Source organism: Bos javanicus, chromosome 15, assembly GCF_032452875.1.
Source record: "Bos javanicus breed banteng chromosome 15, ARS-OSU_banteng_1.0, whole genome shotgun sequence".
Taxonomy (NCBI): Eukaryota; Metazoa; Chordata; class Mammalia; order Artiodactyla; family Bovidae; genus Bos; species Bos javanicus.
Genome location: NC_083882.1, coordinates 82,511,519 through 82,533,090, shown reverse-complemented (window position 1 = coordinate 82,533,090; position 21,572 = coordinate 82,511,519). Strand labels below are relative to the sequence as shown.

The following is a 21,572-nucleotide window of genomic DNA, read 5'->3' as shown; positions in this document are numbered from 1 at the left end:
TCACTGTGAATGCATGTGACTGTGATCCCTGTGAAGGCGTGTGACTGTGATCATGTGAAGGCATGTGACTGCGATCCCTGTGAAGGCATGTGGCTGCAATCCCTGTGAAGGCGTGTGGCTGCAATCACTGTGAATGCGTGTGGCTGCAGTCACTGTGAATGCATGTGACTGTGATCCCTGTGAAGGTGTGTGACTGTGATCATGTGAAGGCATGTGGCTGCAGTCACTGTGAAGGCGTGTGGCTGCGGTCACTGTGAAGGCGTGTGACTGTGATCATGTGAAGGCGTGTGGCTGCAGTCACTGTGAAGGCGTGTGACTGCGATCATGTGAAGGCGTGTGACTGCGATCATGTGAAGGCGTGTGGCTGTGATCACTGTGAAGGCGTGTGGCTGTGATCATGTGAAGGCGTGTGGCTGTGATCACTGTGAAGGCGTGTGGCTGTGATCATGTGAAGGTGTGTGGCTGTGATCACTGTGAAGGCATGTGGCTGTGATCATGTGAAGGCGTGTGGCTGTGATCACTGTGAAGGCGTGTGGCTGTGGTCACTGTGAAGGCGTGTGGCTGTGATCATGTGAAGGCATGTGACTGCAATCATGTGAAGGCGTGTGGCTGTGGTCACTGTGAAGGCATGTGGCTGTGATCATGTGAAGGCGTGTGACTGTGGTCACTGTGAAGGCGTGTGACTGTGATCATGTGAAGGCGTGTGACTCTGATCATGTGAAGGCATGTGACTGTGATCACTGTAAAGGCGTGTGGCTGTGGTCACTGTGAAGGCATGTGGCTGTGATCATGTGAAAGCGTGTGACTGTGATCATGTGAAGGTGTGTGGCTGTGGTCACTGTGAAGGCGTGTGGCTGTGGTCACTGTGAAGGCGTGTGGCTGTGATCATGTGAAGGCGTGTGGCTGTGATCACTGTGAAAGCGTGTGGCTGTGGTCATGTGAAGGCGTGTGGCTGTGATCACTGTGAAAGCGTGTGGCTGTGGTCACTGTGAAGGCGTGTGACTGTGATCATGTGAAGGTGTGTGGCTGCAATCCCTGTGAAGGCCTGTGGCTGTGATCCCTGTGAAGGCGTGTGGCTGCGGTCACTGTGAAGGCGTGTGTGCTTGGAGCCCTGGGGAGGCCACGTGAATGGCCAGCAGGCCCGCTCCTGGCCCTGCACTCAGGTCACGATGGGCTTGCCTCAGAGGTCTCCACCTGAGCAGTGGCCAGTCCTCCTGTGGTGGGTGCACACATTCTGCTCCCCACACTCCTGGCATCCCTGCCAGGCTTCCTCATCAGCCACATGTTGCCCTGAATGGATTCCCCTGGGACTCTTAGGGCAGGAGTGGGGAGAGCCTCACCACTTTTTCCGGAAGGATAATACCTCCTGGCCTTTATAACCTAGTCCTGAGTTTCTGTGGCTCTTCCCTTAGTGAAGAGCAAGTAGACTCTACTCATTAGGTCTGTTGAGGTCACCTCTCTTCTTTCTGCTTCACAGGTACATTAAACATGTTACATGCAGGGATACATGAGATACTACGTTAAACACCACATGCGTGATGTAGCAGGGAGCCTTACTAAGAAAAAACATATCTGTTAGCCTGCCCACTCCCTACTGTCACTCCAGAGAAAATGATTCAATGTTGTTTCTGAAAGCTGAGCTTCTTAAAGCCACCAGACACCCTCAGACAATGAAGAGATGCTGTGCTGTGTTTAATTGTACAAGTTGAAGCTCAGCCGTTCGTGATGGGGACAGCATGAGTGAGCCTGGGGAGAGGACAGTGGGCACAGCCAGACGCAATGAGGCGGGGACTTATTGAGAATGCAGCTGAGGACGAGGGTGGCACAGTGTGCATTTCTGCTGCTCCTCTTGAGCTTGGCACCTCACTTCAGGATGCCCAGTTCTGTGCGGGTCGACTGTTGTCTCAGGGGAGAGTCTGGTTTCTGCTGTGCTGAGCTGCTCCTTTTGGTCAGGACGGGTTAGGGGGAGAGCTTCCTGCCCCAGCCCTGCAGCAGCCTGAGCACCAGAGCCGGCAGCAAACAGCAGCTGCAAGAGGGTGGTCGCCAGGTCAAGAACCTGCTTCCGCTGGTCCGTCTAAGCTTGAAACTCGGCTCTGCAATCGGAGGTTAAGGCCCCCACTCACACATATGCACACATACTCAGTACACGCATGCATGCATACACACATGCTCAGTACTCTGTTTTTGCTCCCAGCACCCTGATTTTTGCTCCCAGCTTTTAACAGTAGCAGTTGGGTGTTTGTGGTCTTTTGTGTTCTTTTGTCCATAATTTGCCTCAACTTCGTGTGCACACACTTATTTTAGTCGCTTAAAGTTTGCTCCCCAAAATAGCATCATTGGCATTATTTGAAAATTCTTAGACTCCATCCAAGACTCCTCTAAAAGATAAAGTCTAATAAAGTCTCCTGTTTTTGTGATTATAGGAGAAAACACCCTTGTACCTATAAGATACACGACATATTTAAAGATTAAAGGGTGAAGTCTGAAAATGTTCCAAACGTTAGCAATGTGACTCTATGTAAAGAGTACCTGGTGTTCATTGTACAATTCTTCAACTTTAATAAGCTTGAAATTCTTCCAACATATAATCTTTAAAGCATTATTAAGCATTAGAAGCTTTCAGATTATCCTTTGATAAGAATAATCAATAATATTCATCAACTTCTTTTAGACTCATTTCTGTTAATTTTCTTTATTTAATTTTCTGTGTATTATTGTGGGTTCAGATGAATGCATTTCTGTATTTTACAAGTATTAGTCTTCTTTTCATGCTCAAATTATAACTTTGGCCAGGGGTTTCCCTTATAGGTCAACTGCTGTGTTCATTTGACATGATCTTATTAATTTTTAAATAAACAGATGCAGAGTACATCATGAGAAATGCTGGACTGGAGGAAACACAAGCTGGAGTCAAGATTGCCGGGAGAAATATCAATAACCTCAGATATGCAGATGACACCACCCTTATGGAAGAAAGTGAAGAGGAACTAAAAAGCCTCTTGATGAAAGTGAAAGTGGAGAGTGAAAAAGTTGGCTTAAAGCTCAACATTCAGAAAACAAAGATCATGGCATCTGGTCCCATCACTTCATGGCAAATAGATGGGGAAACAGTGGAAACAGTGTCAGACTTTATTTTTCTGGGCTCCAAAATCACTGCAGATGGTGATTGTATCCATGAAATTAAAAGACACTTACTCCTTGGAAGGAAAGTTATGACCAACCTAGATAGTATATTGAAAAGCAGAAATATTACTTTGCCAACAAAGGTCGGTCTAGTCAAGGCTATGGTTTTTCCTGTGGTCATGTATGGATGTGAGAGTTGAACTGTGAAGAAAGCTGAGTGCTGAAGGATTGATGCTTTTGAACTGTGGTGTTGGAGAAGACTCTTGAGAGTCCCTTGGGCTGCAAGGAGATCCAACCAGTCCATTCTGAAGGAGATCAGCCCTGGGATTTCTTTGGAAGGAATGATGCTAAAGCTGAAACTCCAGTACTTTGGCCACCTCATGGGAAGAGTTGACTCATTGGAAAAGACTCTGATGCCGGGAGGGATTGGGGGCAGGAGGAGAAAGGGATGAGGAGGAGATGGCTGGATGGCATCACTGACTCGATGGACGTGAGTCTCAGTGAACTCCGGGAGTTGGTGATGGACAGGGAGGCCTGGCGTGCTGCGATTCATGGGATCACAAAGAGTCGGACAGGACTGAGTGACTGATCTGATCTGATCTGATCTATTAATTTTTAAGTATTTTCTTGCTTTACAGCATGAAAATTTCTAACACTAAAAAAAAAATTTAAAAACTAGTTAAGTCTTATGAAGAACCTGCTTTCCCCAAAAATGGAATCAGCCGCTTTTCCATGGTCCAGTGTTAAAATGGTATTTGAGACCAGAATCTTTACAGATTTACAGATTATCATCTGTAGAATCTGAAGAGATATGGCACACTTCCTACTGACTTGCTTTAAGGACAAATTAAAGAATTCCTATAAACTACCAAACACAGTGTCTGATTCTTTGTAAATACTCAACAAATTTTTATCATTGTTGTTACAATTTCACTGGAAACATTCGGGAAACTCTTGAAGCAAGTATGTCCCTCAAGATAGGAGACATGCACAAATATTGCTGGCCTGCACTCTAGGGCATCTGCAACGAGAAGCCACCATGAGGATAAGCCCTTGCACCACAGCTAGAGAGCAGCCTCCCACTTGCCACCACTAGAAAAAAGTCCAGGCCCATCAGCGAAGACCCAGCACAGCCAAAAGATAAATAAACAAATCTTTAAAATATACATATACAAAATAAAATAAAGTATACATATATACTTAGTGCAGTTAACACAGATAAAGTAATTAGCAGTTTCTTGCTGTTTTAGAATGTCTATTTAGCATTCGATTTACCTATAAGCATCTCTTTATAGTTGATTTGCTTGGATAAAAATTCAAACAAGAGCTCCACCATTTTTTTTTCCTCTTTTTATCACCACTTGTGTGTTGAAAAAAACTGGGTTGTTTGTCCTGTAGATATTCCCAAATTCTGAATTTTATTTGTTTTTCCAAAGCCTACGTGTTGTTTAACCTGTTCTCTACCACCTGCATTTTCTGTAAACTTGCAGTTATATCAAGAATCTTGATCAGGTTCAGTTTTAATTCTACAGCAAGAACATCTCATAATTGTGTTCGTGCACTTTCTACTGTGCCACATTAGGGTGAATGTTAAGTGTCTTTGTTTCTCTTTTCCGATGATCAGATGAATGTAGGTCCAGATACTGTCAGACTTTTCCAACCATTATAATGCTCCCCAATAGCTATTCCTCAGTAGTCAAGTATGGATATGAGAGTTGGACCATAAAGAAAGCTGAGCACCAAAGAATTGATGCTTTCAAACTGTGGTGCTAGAGAAGACTCTTGAGAGTCCCTTGGACAGGCAGGAGATCAAACCAGTCAATCCTAAAGGAAATCAACCCTGAATATTCATTTAGAAGGACTGATGCTGAAGCTCCAATACTTTGGCCACCTGATGGGAAGAGCCAACTCTTTGGAAGAGACCATGATGCTGGGAAAGATTGAGGGCAGGAGGAGAAGGGGATGACAGAGGATGAGATAGTTGGATGGCATCACTGACTCAATGGATGTGAGTCTGAGCAAGCTCGGGTGATGCTGAAGGACTGGGAAGCTGGTGTATTGCAGTCCATGGGGTCACAGAGTCAGACATGACTGAGCGACTGAACAACAGCAATGGTCTTGTGAAGCACCCCAGGACGTGAAGGAGGTGTTGGCACGTGTGAGCATAAAGATTGCACCATACTGAGGACTGACCTTTTGTCATGTGACCCTTGGCCAGGGACCGGAACTCTTGCTTCCAGTGAATGATCACTGGTGGTTCAAGCAATTCCTGGAAGTTCTCCAGAGGGTTGGAATAGACTTCACTGATGTTGCATTCTGTGAGGGTTAGAAAGAGAAAAAGAAATCCATTGATAAGATTTGGGGGAAAAAATGTTGAGGAACCCTGTGGGAAGTTATTCTTTTCACAAAAAATGAAACTGTGGACCAAGTGTGCCTCCTGCCATATCCGAAGACAAAGGACACTGTGGCCACCAGCCACGCCAGCCATGCCGCGCCTCCCACAATCAAAGGCGAGTCCCAGGGAGACTCAGGATGGAGGCAGGATTCCCACCCCCACAGTCAGCCCCACATGGTGCACCCTGAGAGGACTCAGGGTCTGAAAGCAAGGATGCCTGCCCAGATCCTGAGGCCCATGTCAAAGGGATGATTTCGGCGAAACTGGACTTTTGCGTCTTCCCATACATAGAAAAGTACTGGGTGTGGGGTGGGGAGGAGGACATATACTACACGTCTGGGGTTGGCACATGTGGAGTACTATCTTAACAGGCACATATGCCTGAAGGGCTGCTGCCGAAGTTGACGCTCCAATGCTTTGGCCCCCTGACGCGAAGAGCGGACTCATGGGAAAAGACCCTGATGCTGGGGAAGATGGAAGGTGGGAGGAGAAGGGGGCGACAGAGGATGAGATGACTGGATGGCATTACTGACTTGATGGACATGAGTTTGAGCAAGCTCTGGGAGTTGGTGATGGACAGGGAGGCCTGGTGTGCTGCAGTCCACGGGGTCGCAAAGAGTCAGACGCGACTGAATGACTGAACTGATATATAACAGGTAAACAGCAAGGGGCTATCATACAGCACAGGGAACTATACTAGCATCTTGTAATAACCTATAATGGAGGAGAACCTGAAAAGAGTATATAGACAGGACTGCATCACTTTGCTGTACACTTGAAACTACCACAGCACTGTAAATTAAGTATCCGTTAAGTTTTCAAGAAAGCACTAAATTCATTAGCTGGGGGTCTGATTTTCTCTAGTTAATAGTCATCTTCCAACCGGCTCACTGCCTGGTTTTTGTTCCAGACTCCCATACGTCCTGGCTCTTTACTCCCTCTTCAGAGCAGTCCCTTAGAGCTCTCTGAGACACTGTCTCCTAGGCTTGAAATCCTCAGAAAAATCTGATGAATAAAACATAATTCTCAACTGCTAAGTTGTGCATTTTTTTCAGTCAAGATGAGCTGGCCTCATAGATTAGCAAAACAGATACCTGCCTGTCCCTGAGGCTGGATGAAGAGTGAGTGGGAATTTGATCATCTGTTTGTCAACATCATCAACCCCAAAGGATTCACGTAGGACACAGGGAGAATGGTACTCAGAGACTGCAGCTGCCCAAGAAAGTGTTAGATCCGAAATGCAGAAGTAACGTTTTGCTTTTTTTTTTTTTAATTACTTCTTCTGGCCATCTTTATTCCTGAGATATAATCACACATAATGACCCAGTCCATTCTTCCTTGGGGACTTGAGTTTCCTCTACCCCAGCCTCACTAAAGGAGGATTCAAAGTCTCCAAGTGATTGAGTAACTTGGAGTCCTGAGTTTGAGGGGGTGACTCATAGCCTCTGTGCAGAGAACTTGAGAGCTCAGAGATCGCAGAGATCATCCAGCTCAAATGAACTGGAGGCCCTAGGAGGCAAATGGCTTCTACTATCAAGCACAGCTGGATGATGGCCAGTCAGGACTAAAGCCACGGTTCTCTGGCTCCCAGTACTCAGTCCATTAAAACCCAGTTACAGTGGAGAGGAGGCAGGCCAATGAGGGAAAACAGATGGAGGCCAACTTCCTTCCTGATGGCAAGTCTAGTGCTGGGAAACATTGTTCTTTGTTGTCCAGTCAGTAAGTCGTGTCCAGCTCTTTGCAATCCCATGGACTACTGCAACCTGGCCCCTCTGTCCTTCACTGTCTCCCAGAATTTGCTCAAATTCATGTCCATTGAGCTGGTGATGCTGCCGAACCATCTCATCCTCTGCCACCCTCTTCTCCTCCTGCCTTCACTCTTTCCCAGCATCAAGGTCTCTTCCAAAGAGTCAGCTCTTCCCATCAGGTGGTCAAAGTATTGGAGCTTCAGCTTCAGCATCAATCCTCCCAATGAATATTCAGGACTGATTTCCTTTAGGATTGACTTGATTTGATCTCCTTGTGTCTTCTCCAGCACCACTGCTTGAAAGCATCAATTCTTCGGCACTCAGCCTACTTTATGGTCCAACTCTCACAACCCTATATGATTACTGGCAAGACCATAGCTTTGACTAGATGGATCTTTGTCAGGAAAATGATGTCTCTGCCTTTTAATATGCTATCTAGGTTTGACATAGTTTTTCTCCCAAGGAGCAAGAGTCTTAATTTCACGGCTGCAGTCACTGTGCGCAGTGAGTTTGTCCGCTCAGAAAAGAAAATTCGTCCCTGCTTCCACTTTGCCCATCTTTTTGCCATGAAGGGTGACGGACAGGGAGGCCTGGCGTGCTGCAGTTCATGGGGTCGCAAAGAGTCGGACACGACTGAGCGACTGGACTGAACTGATGGGACCAGACGCCATGATCTCAGTTTTTCTATGTTGAGTTTAGAGCCAGCTTTTTCACTCTCCTCTTTCACCCTGTTCAGGAGACTCTTTAGTTCCTCTTTGCTCTCTACCATTAGAGTGCTGCCATCCGCATATCTGAGGTTGTTGATAATTCTCCCCTCAGTCTTCATTCCAAACTGTGCTTCATCCAGCCCAGCATTTCACGTGATGTACTCTGCTTATAAGTTAAATAAACAGGGCGGCAATATGCAGCCTTGTCATACTCTTTTCCCAATTTTGAACCAGTCAGTTGTGCCATGTCTGGTTCTTATTGCAGGGCACTGTATATGAATATTATTATTGAAACCTTACTGATGAAGACACTGAGGTTCAGAGTGGCTAAGTTCACACACACACAAAGGTTTCATTATTTTATTCAAATTCCAACGTGCTGAATTCCAAAGCCCGCATTCTGTCCAGTGTAACACTTTATCTTATGAAAGGACAATAGAAAACACAGCACAGCACATATTTTGATGATAAATTAGCATTTCCAACAAATGCTAAGAGTTTATAGAGATTTCTCAGTAACTCTCTTGGTCATAGGGCATAATTTCATAACATAATTTCATGAACAGTTACTAAGGGGCTGATTACTAAATGATGAGCCCTAGGTTACAATGACAAGTCCACGTGAAGGAGATTTCCTTGCAAATTGCCTTCATACTAAGTAGACTATGTTAAAACCATGCATGGCAGGTTTTAAGAGAATATGTACTTAGAATACCTCTTCAGCGCCTTCATGAGAAAGGAGCTTCCTACAGAGGCCACTTCTCCAAAGCTGAGAAATGTAAACAATCTTGTTGTTCAGTCACTCAGTTGCATCTGACTCTGTGACCTCGTGGACTGCGGCACATCAGGCCTTTCTGTCCTTCACCATCTGCTGGTGCTTGCTCAAACTCATGTCCATTGAGTCAGTGATGCCATCCAACCACCTCATCCTCTGTCATCCCTTTCTCTTCATGCCTTCAATCTTTCCCGGCATCAGGGTCTTTTCCTATAAGTCAGTTCTTCGTATCAGGTGGCCAAAGTATTAGAGTTTCAGCTTCAGCGTCAGTCCTTCCAATGAATGTTCAGGATTGATTTCTTTTAGGATTGACTGCTTGGATATCCTTGCAGCCCAAGGGACTCTCAAGAGTTTTCTCCAGAGCCACAGTTCAAAAGCATCAATTCTTTGGTGCTCAGCCTTCTTTATGGTCCAAATCTCACACCCATACATGACTACTGGAAAAATTATAGCTTTGACTAGATGGACCTTTGTCAGCAAAGTAATGTCTCTGCTTTTTAATATGTTGTCTAGGTTGGTCATAGCTTTTCTTCCAAAGAGTAAGCGTCTTTTAATTTCATAGCTGCAGTCACCATCTGCAGTGATTTTGGAGCCCAATAAAATAAAGTCTGTCACTATTTCCAATGTTTTCCCATTTATTTGCCATGAAGTGATGGGACTGGATACCATGATCTTAGTTAGTGTTGACTTTTAAGCCAACTTTTTCACTCTCCTCTTCCACTTTCATCAAGAGGCTCTTTAGTTCCTCTTCACTTTCTGCCATAAGGGTGGTGTCATCTGCATATCTGAGATTATTGATATTTCTCCTGGCAATCTTGATTCCAGCATGTGCTTCATCTAGCCTGGCATTTCACACGATACATAAAACTACAAGTAATAAGTTAGATAAGATGAGGCAGTGAAGGAATATGTTTCAGATGAAGGAAGAAGATAAAACCCAGAAAAAGCAGTGAGTGATGTGGAGATAGGCAATCTACCCTGAAAAGACTTCAGTGTAGTGGCCATGAAGATGATCAAGGAACTCGGAAGGAGAGTGGATACACAAAACCAGAGTTGGAAATATTTAACAAAGAGTTTAAAAATATAAGGAACAATCAAACAGAGATGAAGAAAACACTAACTGCAATGAAAAATACACTAGAAGGAATCAATAGTAGACTAAATGACGCAAAGGAACAGATCATGAGCTGGAAGACAGAGCAGTGGAAGTCACTGCCACTGAATAGAAAAGGAATGAAAAGGAGCAGTTCAGTGTCCTTAAAGATAAAAAGATATTTTATGGGAACAAGATTGTCCAGCCTTAGGTGGGTTTATTTGGATATTCTTTTAACATGCTGATTGCCATATTGTTTGAGGTAGGTGGTAAAGAAATGGGTAGGATGCCCCAAGATTTATACCTGTGCCTGTCCAGAGACTTCGGGTTTCCAGACCCTGAGAGTCATTGCTCAGTTGTCATTTGTCATGACAATTGTCATGTAACCCTCAGCTGTCATGTAACTTTCTCATTTGTTTTAATTGCAGCATTTCCTGTCTAGGGTAAGCAATAACACTATAGCAAGGACTTCTGTGAGGAAAAGTTAACACGATGCAAGTGAAAGTGCGTTATAACGGCTACATGTTATAGACTTGGAGACCATTGGTTGAGTATACCTAAGCCTAGTACCTTGGGTAATGTGGTAAAAACATGAGGTTAGGGGTCAGGACTGTGTCTGAATTACAAGTAAGATTCAGCCACTCAGTGGATGATACTGGGCAAATCTCATCAACACTGTGGATTTTTGTTTCCTATTTTTTTTAATGCAGATAAAAATACATGCACCTGTAAAAATAGAGATGAAAAGGATTGTGGAAACACAAGCTAGAGAACTGGCTCAAGATTCCAGACGGAGGCCAGCAATCATTTGCCTAAGCTTCATTCATTGTGTGATTAAATTAACACTACTTGGAGTAAGATAAAAAGTAATCTGTTGACACTCCAGATGTGTTGAGGATTTCCTGTAAGCTGGAGAAGGAGAAAGACCAAGACCAGGCTGAAATAAAAGTCTAAGAAACGGCTCCCTGTAACACATGTGTGAAATGTCAGCCAGAAGATCATACAGGGCAGAATCAGCCCCGAGCCAGCAAACTGGAAAAATCTAACCCAGGCTCAGAGCTAGATTATGTAAACTTGCTGGTTGACCTTTGGTTCCATCCTGATTTTTTGCTGAATAGTTTGCAAATGTGTTACTCGAGCAGAAGGCAATTGGGGGCGGAGAGGGGCTTTGGGGACTGGAAGCAACAGAGAGCTATGACCTTTTCAAGAGGGGAGGGCCTCGCATGAAGAGGGCAAATGAGTTTCACAATCTGTAACATTCCACTCCCATCCTCCAAAATGCCAGGGATGTGGAGTAACAGTTCTTTTAAAATTGTAAATAGGAACTCTCAAACTCAAAAAGAAAACCAGCAATGACCAAAGAATTGACAAGGAAAGAAAGGCATAAAACTCAGCCTGTGGGTGAATTCACAAACACAGAGCAGGTAGGAGATTTTAGGAAAGTATAGTTGTTGGTATATTATATTCATAGAAGGAATAAACCTCTAGTCAATCTCTAATTTTGGAAATTAAGTACTGGAACTTTGAATAGAAATCGCAATAGATGTTCTGAGTAGCAAAGTGGACACAGCTGATAGATAATTAGAAAGGTAAGAAGTTCCGGTAGACGGTATAAGTCAGAACATCACACAGCACAGGGACCGGATGGAAAATAGGAAAGAAAACACGAAAACTGAACAACATCGAAAAGTTTGGACACTCATCTAAGGGGCATTCCAAAAAAGAAAACCGAGAGTGATGCTATGAAAACAGCGTAAAAGGGAGAAGACAAAGAGGTGGCAGGAGCATCAGAAGACGCGGCGGCGCCTGCCGCCGCTGCTGCTGAGTCGCTTCAGTCGTGTCCGACCCTGTGCGACCCCATAGACAGCAGCCCGCCAGGCTTCCCCATCCCTGGGATTCCCCAGGCAAGAACACTGGAGTGGGTTGCCATTTCCTTCTCCAGTGCATGAAAGTGAAAAGTGAAAGTGAAGTTGCTCAGTTGTGTCCGACTCTTCGAGATCCCATGGACTGCAGCCTTCCAGGCTCCTCCGTCCATGGGCTTTTCCAGGTGAGAGTACTGGAGTGGGGTGCCATTGCCTTCTCCAATAATAACTTGGTTAGGTTTTAAAGACAATCCCATCCTGACTCTATAAATTACTTCTTCCAAGTCGCTGGTTCAGTCAACTTAAAGACTGTCTGCACTTGATAGCTCCTAAAAAAAAAGAATCCATAAATACTGGACATATATTTAACTGATGCTACTAAATTTAACAAGGATATTCTGATCAACAGCTGGATTTTAGGAATGTTAGAAAGATACCATTAATAAACATTCATGAGATAGTTTCTGGAACTTTTTTTTTTGACTGCACCCCGTAGCCTGTGGAATTGTAGCTCCCCAGTCAGTGATGGAATCCGTGGCCCTTGAATTGGAAGAGTGAAGCCTTAACAAATGGACTACCAGGAAAGCCCCTGGACCCATACTTTTGGTAAGTCATGTTGATAAGACGGTTACATTTGTTCAAGATTAGAAAAATATTGTCTTTCTACCTAATCATTTCAATCACTCCATCCTCAGCCAGACTAGCCCTTTGTCTGTTCAGAGGCATTTCCTGTCTAGTGATGTGTGTGTGTGCTAAGCTGCTTCAGTTGTGTCCGACTCTTTGTGACCCTAGACTGTCGCCTGCCAGGCTCCTCTGTCCATGGGATTTCAAATTTCTTAGACATAGAAAAAAAAAGCATGGTGCTAAACTGTGTTACATTAATTTTACCAATAATGACTCTTTTCTGGGGGGACAATACTACAAAAAGTAAATATCCTTGTGCTGTGAAGACAGACACACACATATTCCTGAGAATCGAGAACTGTTTTTCGTGACATAACCCACACATGGAGAACCTACCGAATTAGTCATTTTAACCACACCTCACAAGAGGCTCTTGGGTTCTTATCCTACAGGGGAATCGGGTTCTTTTCTAAGTCAGGACCGTGGGAATCTTAGACCATGCCCATGTATTTCTTCCCCAACTCCCTCAGTGGACTATCGGTCTTTTCTAGAGTCTGGAACTGGAGTTATGCCTGCTAGCTAATGGGACACCTCTAGCCTAGGTTGTCAGACAGAACACACTTCAGGCTATGCAACCGTGTCAAAGTACATTATGTTTTTTAGCCCAGAGTTTGAATTTTACTTGACTGACTGGTAAGAGTCTGTGCCACTGCAAACACACAGGATTAACTCCAAAAATGCGCTGGAGCCATTTATATGTAAAATAAATTAAACGTCCGCAGATTTCAATGCTTTTACAGCCAGAAGCTGTTTCTTTTCCTAAGTTAGATCACTGATAAGTGAAAGTGAAAGTCACTCTATTGTGTCCAACTCTTTGCAACCCCATGGACTGTACTGTCCACGGAATTCTCCAGGCCAGAATACTGGAGTGGGGAGCCTTTCCCTTCTCCAGGGGATCTTCCCAACCCAGGGATCGAACCTGGGTCTGCTGCACTGCAGGCAGATTCTTTACCAGCTGAGCCACAAGGGAAGCCCTATCCCTGATAACACAAAAGTAACTTGCCTCCATGCTTTTATCTCTGTTTGCAAGATGTATTATGTGTGCTAAGCTATCTGACTGCTGGTAATTTTTAAAAATTTCTTTATGTGGTTTTGGTGTTTTTTGTTTTTTTTTTTTAAATATTTACTGGCTTATTTGGTCCCGTTGGGCCCTAGCTGCAACACGAGGGATCTTGGCTGCCTTATTCAGCGTCTTCGTTGCAGTGCGCTGTCTCTCTAGCTGTGTGGGCTTAGTTCCCTAACCAGGGATTGAACCTGCTTCCCCTGCATTGCAAGGTGGATTCTTAACCTCTGGACCCCGAGGGAAATCCCTTGATAATGTTTAAACATGAATTTGTTTTCCTTGAATACCAGGAATCCCAAGTGAAGGCAAAACCTTATCTAACCCTGTACATGAGCGTCTTCACTTATATATAATGAGGTAGTTACGAAGAGCCACCTTGAGTCAACATAAACGAGGACTTTGGTGGGGATGTTTATAAGAAAAACTCACACTATGCAGGACTGTTTAGGATGGGGTAGTAGAACAACATATCCCCTCTTTCCAACATTCTTGTCTTCAGTGCCTCACATTAGAATCATTGTATCAAAAGGGATTGGACCTATAACCACAGGGAAAAAAGGCTTTCACTCAATATTTTGCGAGACACATTTACTCAGGCAGCTTACACTATACATGTGTGTAACTTTGTTTTGCTCCCTTTCATTTAAGAGACATTCATATACACATCTTGTATTTGTCAGGTACTTCCCTAAGCAGCTCACAAATGTTAGCCTGTTTCACTTAACAAAGCAGAAATGTAGTAAGTGTAGGCGGTGTTATTGATTTCACCTACAGATAAGGAAACAGAGGCAAAGAGGTATTAGCTGCTTTGGTCATAGAGACACGACTGGTAAACGGTAGGATTACAAACGCTGAGTTGCAACCAGACTCCCAGATTTGCAGAAACAGCAGAACATGTGACCCAGAAGGAGGGCCCAGAGGTCCAGGAGAGGCTGCACCAGCTCCCTGAACCTTCTCCCTTCCTTTTTAAGGAGGAAAGGTCCACAGTGACAGCTCCAACTTAGTTGTTTCTGTAGAAAAACTACCACAACACCCTTTGCAGCTCCTGGCTGGGCGTCCCGGGACAACGAGCACTTCAGGTTCTGGAAAAAGCTGCTGCTTCTCATTGGTTCCTGGGGACTCTTCTCTGTGCAGACAGCTTTCCAGGTGAGGACTCACCTCAGCAGAGAGAATCGCTGCTCTGTGATACTCACCTCCTTCCTTTTCTTCCCACAAGATGGTGGGAAAAATCAAATGCTCTTGTCGGTTTTAGACAGGAAGTGCCAAGTTTATTGATTGATATTTATGCCAAAGGGGAGGGAGCCTATTTGATTTGAGAAATAATGCATTGCCTCTACTATGGCTTCCCTGGTGGCTCAGCGGTTAAAGCATCTGCCTCCAATGCGGGAGACCTAGGTTCAATCCCTGGGTCGGGAAGATTCCCTGGAGAAGAAAATGGCAACCCACTCCAGTATTCTTGCCTGGAGAATCTCATGGATGGAGGAGCCTGGTAGGCTGCAGTCCACGGGGTCGAAAAGAGTCAGACACGACTGAGCGACTCCACTTTCACTTTCACTTTCTACTGTGTATATGATAGATGTACTGTGGCGGGGGGGGGGGGGGGGCGGACTTCTTGGAAGGACGAAGCCAGCTTTCCATTCTGAGCAGATGAATAGTACGGAGGGGTTTGGAAGTTGGTGGGTGAGTGGAGAGGTAATAACATTTGCAGGAAGGATGCTGACCCAGGTAGCGTTCACCTAACACACCTACAGTGCCGAGACAGGAGGCAACTGTGGTTCTGTTTACTCCCTTAGGAAACATTCTACAGGAGGTAGCTTGTTCCTTAGATAAAGGTTAACCAAGAAAACAAAGCAGTCGGTTCAAAGTCAGAGAGGAAATATGCCGAGGAACATGGACTAGAATGCACGGTAGGCTGACAATTAATTCAGATCCTGTGAAAAAGAAAGTTAATGTAAAATATTTTATCAATAATGTTATGGCCATAAAATGTTTTTTTAGTTTTCTTTTTAATTGAAATATAACTGCTTTACAACGTTGTGTTAGTTCCTGTTGTACAACAAAGTGAATCAGCTATCTGTACACATATATCCCTTTCCTGGGCTTTGTTGGTGGCTCAGATGGTAAAGAATCTGCCTACAATGCAGCAGTCCTGGGTTCAATCCCTGGGTTGGGAAGATACCCTGGAGGAGGAAATGGCAACCCACTCCAGTATTCTTGCCTGAAGAATTCCTTGGACAGAGGAGCCTGGCGGGCTGCAGCCCACGGGGTCACAGAGTCGGACATGGACCAGTGTCCACTCGCTCATGAGGTGCCCTCCCTCATGACGCTCCCCGCCCACCCCATTCCCCCTGTAAGTCATCGCACAGCACTGAGCTGAGCTCCCTGTTACACAGCAGCTTCCAGCCAGACATCTAATCCACACATGGTCATGTGTACATGTCAAGGCCACTCTCTCAGTTTGCAGTGAATGGCTTTTCACATCTTGTTTTCCCTTCTAACTTTATCTTTCTACCTCCTTCCAGTTCTCATATATGTTGCATATTGAATATGTCTAAGCGGAGATTTACACATTATAATCGAGGATCAGGTACTGTTTTGTGTTCTACATTTTCTCCTTTGATTTCAGGATTCTCTATTATTTAGAGTTTGCTTTCTTTGTTTAAATTGCTCAATATTTTGCAAATATTTCCAGTCAGGATGGCTGGGTCTGAAGTGCTTTGTGTGTGTGTGTGTGTGTGTGGACTTTGCCCTTTGCCAAAGCTAAAAGCTCATGATGACTAGGCAGTCTTCTAGAGCCTCTTCAGTTTTCAATCTACTCAATAACAAGGCAACATGTTTTGCTGTTGCTGCTGGGGCTGGCGGTACTTTTCACTGTGTGTGTGTGTTTGCACCTGCCTAACAGAACAGTTTCATATTAAATGGCTTGCAGGATTGTAACAGTGTTACAACCCTAGAAATTTGGCATCAAACTCATTTTGCCTCTTACAGGAGGCTTTCAGACTAAAGGTCACATTTGCATCTCGGAATGCTGGACTTCTACTTGATGCTGGGAAGGACTGAAGGCAAAAGGAGAAGGGGGCAGAGGATGAGATGGTTAGATAGCATCGCTGACTCAATGGAGATGAATTTGAGCAAACTCCGGGAGATAGTGGAGGACAGAGGAGCCTGGTGTGCTACAGTCTATGGGGTCTCAAAGGGTTGGACACGACCTAGAGACTGAACAACAACAAATCCTGAGGCTTTCAGAAAGATGAGATAAATGCCCAGAGACATTTTTGTTTCTCACAACTGACAGTGGAAGTGTTACTACTGAGAGCTAGTTAGTAGAGTCCAGTGATGTTATTATACATTCTATGATGCATAGAATTGCCTCCCCCAACAAAGACTTATCTGCACTGAAATATAAATCGTGCTAAATTTAGGGAACCCTACTAAACCCTACTAAAACCCTACTCTAAACGGAACCCTACTCTAAACCCTACTCTAAACCCTACTCTTGAACGGTTCTATGAAGACCTACAAGACCTTTTATAACTAACACCCAAAAAAGATGTCCTTTTCATTATAGGAGACTGGAATGTAAAAGTAGGAAGTCAAGAAACACCTGGAGTAACAGGCAAATTTGGCTTTGGAATATGGAATGAAGCAGGGCAAAGACTAATAGAGTTTTGCGAAGAAAATGCACTGGTCATAACAAACACCCTCTTCCAACAACACAAGAGAAGACTCTATACATGGACATCACCAGATCGTCAACACCAAAATCAGATTGATTATATTCTTTGCAGCCAAAGATGGAGAAGCTCTATACAGTCAACAAAAACAAGACCAGGAGCTGACTGTGGCTCAGACCATGAACTCCTTATTGCCAAATTCAGACTTAAATTGAAGAAAGTAGGGAAAACCACTAGACCATTCAGATATGACCTAAATCAAATCCCTTATGATTATACAGTGGAAGTGAGAAATAGATTTAAGGGCCTAGATCTGATAGATAGAGTGCCTGATGAACTATGGAATGAGGTTCGTGACATTGTACAGGAGACAGTGATCAAGATCATCTCCATGCAAAAAAGCAAAATGGCTGTCTGGGGAGGCCTTAACAAATAGCTGTGAAAAGAAGAGAAGTGAAAAGCAAAGGAGAAAAGGAGAGATATAAACATCTGAATGCAGAGTTCCAAACAATAGCAAGAAGAGATAAGAAAGCCTTCTTCAGTGATCAATGCAAAGAAATAGAGGAAAACAACAGAATGGGAAAGACTAGGGATCGCTTCAAGAAAATCAGAGATACCAAAGGAACATTTCATGCAAAGATGGGCTCGATAAAGGACAGAAATGGTATGGACCTAACAGAAGCAGAAGATATTAAGACGAGATGGCAAGAATACACAGAAGAACTGTACAAAAAAGATCTCCACGACCCAGATAATCATGATGGTGTGATCACTGACCTAGAGCCAGACATCCTGGAATGTGAAGTCAAGTGGGCTTAGAAAGCATCACTACGAACAAAGCTAGTGGAGGTGATGGAATTCCAGTTGAGCTATTCCAAATTCTAAAAGATGATGCTGTGAAAGTGCTGCACTCAATATGCCAGCAAATTTGGAAAACTCAGCAGTGGCCACAGGACTGGAAAAGGTCAGTTTTCATTCCAATCCCAAAGAAAGGCAATGCCAAAGAATGCTCAAACTACCGCACAATTGCACTCATCTCACACGCTAGTAAAGTAATACTTAAAATTCTCCAAGCCAGGCTTCAGCAATATGTGAACCATGAACTTCCTGATGTTCAAGCTGGTTTTAGAAAAGGCAGAGGAACCAGAGATCAAATTGCCAACATCTGCTGGATCATGGAAAAAGCAAGAGAATTCCAGAAAAACATCTATTTCTGCTTTATTGACTATGCCAAAGCCTTTGACTGTGTGGATCACAATAAACTGTGGAAAATTCTGAAAGAGATGGGAATACCAGACCACCTGATCTGCCTCTTGAGAAATTTGTATGCAGGTCAGGAAGCAACAGTTAGAACTGGACATGGAACAACAGACTGGTTCCAAATAGGAAAAGGAGTTCGTCAAGGCTGTATATTGTCACCCTGTTTATTTAACTTCTATGCAGAGTACATCATGAGAAATGCTGGACTGGAAGAAACACAAGCTGGAATCAAGATTGCTGGGAGAAATATCAATCACCTCAGATATGCAGATGACACCACCCTTATGGAAGAAAGTGAAGAGGAACTCAAAAGCCTCTTGATGAAGGTGAAAGTGGAGAGTGAAAAAGTTGGCTTAAAGCTCAACATTCAGAAAATGAAGATCATGGCATCTGGTCCCATCACTTCATGGGAAATAGATGGGGAAACAGTGGAAACAGTGTCAGACTTTATTTTTCTGGGCTCCAAAATCACTGCAGATGGTGACTGCAGCCATGAAATTAAAAGACACTTACTCCTTGGAAGGAAAGTTATGACCAACCTAGATAGTATATTCAAAAGCAGAGACATTACTTTGCCAACAAAGGTCGGTCTAGTCAAGGCTATGTTTTTTCCTGTGGTCATGTATGGCTGTGAGAGTTGGACTGTGAAGAAGGCTGAGCGCCGAAGAATTGATGCTTTTGAACTGTGGTGTTGGAGAAGACTCTTGAGAGTCCCTTGGACTGCAAGGAGAACCAACCAGTCTGTTCTAAAGGAGATCAGCCCTGGGATTTCTTTGGAAGGAATGATGCTAAAGCTGAAACTCCAATATTTTGGCCACCTCATGCGAAGAGTTGACTCATTGGAAAAGACTCTGATGCTGGGAGGGATTGGGGGCAAGAGGAGAAGGGAACGACAGGGGATGAGATGGCTGGATGGCATCACTGACTCAATGGACATGAGTCTGAGTGAACTCTGGGAGTTGGTGATGGACAGGGAGGCCTGGCGTGCTGCGATTCATGGGGTTGCAAAGAATCAGACATTACTGAGCGACTGATCTGGTCTGATCTGACTCTAAACTGATCAAGAAATTTTGAAAAAGAACATGAATCAGTGATGAGTAAGAAAACACTACTATAGATCCCACAGACATTTAAAGGATAAGAAAATATAGATGGCTTTGTGCAATAAATTCTACAGCTTAGATAAAATGGAAAAAAAAAATCCCTCTAATGACCTAAATAAATAACCAGATGTGTCTAACTCTGCAACCGTATGGATTGTAGCCCACCAGGCTTCTCTGTCCATGGAATTCTCCAGGCAAGAATACTGGAGTGGGTTGCCATTCCCTTCTCCAGAGGATCTTCTCAACCCATGGATCAAACCTTGGTCTCCTGCATTGTAAGCAGATTCTTTACTGTCTGAGCCACCAGAGAAGACCCAACTAAATAACCAGAAGTTACCTCAAAAATCAGAAAAGCCATATATTTACAAAGGAAATTGAATTTGTAGTTAAAACATTTCCACAGAGAAATTTAATTCCAAGTAAAAATATTTCCGAGTCCCAGATGGCTTCACTGTTGAAATCAACAAATACTTGATGAAGAAATATTAATTCTCTTAAGAAAATAGAGGAGGAGGAAACTCTTTCTCAATTTGTATTTTCTGAACATAAATGTTATATCAAAATGGATAAAAACTTTACTAGAAAATAAGAATATAGATCAATATAGATCAATCATTCACAAACATAGGTGCAAAAATCCTTTAAAATAATAGAAAATTGATCCAAAATATATAAAAATAATACCTTATGAATAATGAGTTTATACTGAAAATATATTATTCATTTAGCATTCAAAAGTGAATAATTAAAATTCAACATGTCAACAAGAAAAAAATCATATAATTATCCCAATAGATGTATTTAAAATGGCTGACAAATATCAACATTAATTTATGATTTTTAAAAAACCCCTTAACAAGCAACTTTTTCAACATGACAAAGGTGATTGATGAAAAATTAACAGCTATGCTTAAGTAAGAAAATAAATACTTTTCCCTAATATCAAAAAGAATGCTCATATAGTACCTCCTATAAAATATTTTCCTGCCAAGTTCTAAGTGGTACAGTAAGCCAAGAAAAGGAATAAAACACATACAGATGGAGGAAATAAAATTATTTTCATTTGCAAAAAACATTTGATCACATATATAGAAAATTTTAATTGCAAAAATACACAACTACTAAAGGTAATTGTGGGAAAGATTAGTTTTCATTCCAATGCCAAAGAAGGGCAATGCCAAAGAATGCTCAAACTGCCAAAGATTGTACAATTGCACTCATTTCACATGCTAGAAGGTAATGCTCAAAATCCGTCAATCTAGCCTTCAGCAGTACATGAACCCAGAGTTTCCAAACATACAAGCTGGGTTTAGAAAAGGCAGATGAACCAGTATCAAATTGCCAACATTGGTAGGATCATAGAGAAAGCAAGGAAATTCCAGAAAAACATCTACTTCTGCTTCATTGATTATGCTAAAGTCTTTGATTGTGTGGATCAAAACAAACTGTGGAAAACACTTAAAGAGATGGGAGTACCAGACCACCTTACTTGTCTCCTGAGAAACCTGTGTGAGAGTCAAGAAGCAACAGTTAGAACCAGACATGGAACAACTGACTGGTTCAGAATTGGAAAAGGAGTACATCAAGGCTGAATATTGTCACCTTGCTCAAGTAACTTCTGTGCAGAGTAGATAGTGCAAAATGCCAGGCTGGATGAATCACAAGCTGGATTCAAGATTGCTGGGAGAAATATCAATAACCTCAGATAGACAGATGATATCAATTTAATGGCAGAAAGCGAAGAGGAACTAAGCTGCTGGATGAGTGTGAAAGAGAGGAATGAAAAAGCTGGCTTAAAACTCAACATTTAAAAAATGAAGATCATGGCATCTGGTCCCATTACTTCATGGTGCGAAGAAGGGGAAAAAGTAGAAGCATTGACAGATTTTCTTTTCTTGGGCTCCAAAATCACTGCAGATGGTGACTGCAGCCATGAAATTAAAAGACACTTGCTCCTTAGAAGGAAAGCTATAACAAACTCAGACAGCATATTAAAAAGCAGAGACTTTTCTTTGCCAACAAAGGTCCATAGAGTCAAAACTATGGTTTTCCCTGTAGTCATGTATGGATGTGAGAGTTGGACCA

General features: G+C 43.2%; 1 protein-coding gene across 4 annotated transcripts in view; it reads left to right on the top strand.

Moving 5' to 3' along the window:
- The first annotated feature begins 11,795 nt into the window (after positions 1-11,795).
- Positions 11,796-21,572, top strand: part of LOC133227133 (glycine N-acyltransferase-like) — a 51,755-nt gene continuing 41,978 nt past the window's right edge. Inside the window, exons 1-2 of one of the 4 annotated variants that reach the window (XM_061381592.1) lie at positions 11,796-11,888; positions 12,200-12,309. The gene's annotated coding sequence lies outside the window, so the exon portion shown is untranslated. Of the gene's footprint in view, positions 11,889-12,199; positions 12,310-14,407; positions 14,597-15,243; positions 15,358-21,572 lie in introns of those variants that run through there. The other 3 variants (XM_061381590.1, XM_061381593.1, XM_061381589.1) reach the window with 3 other exon arrangements.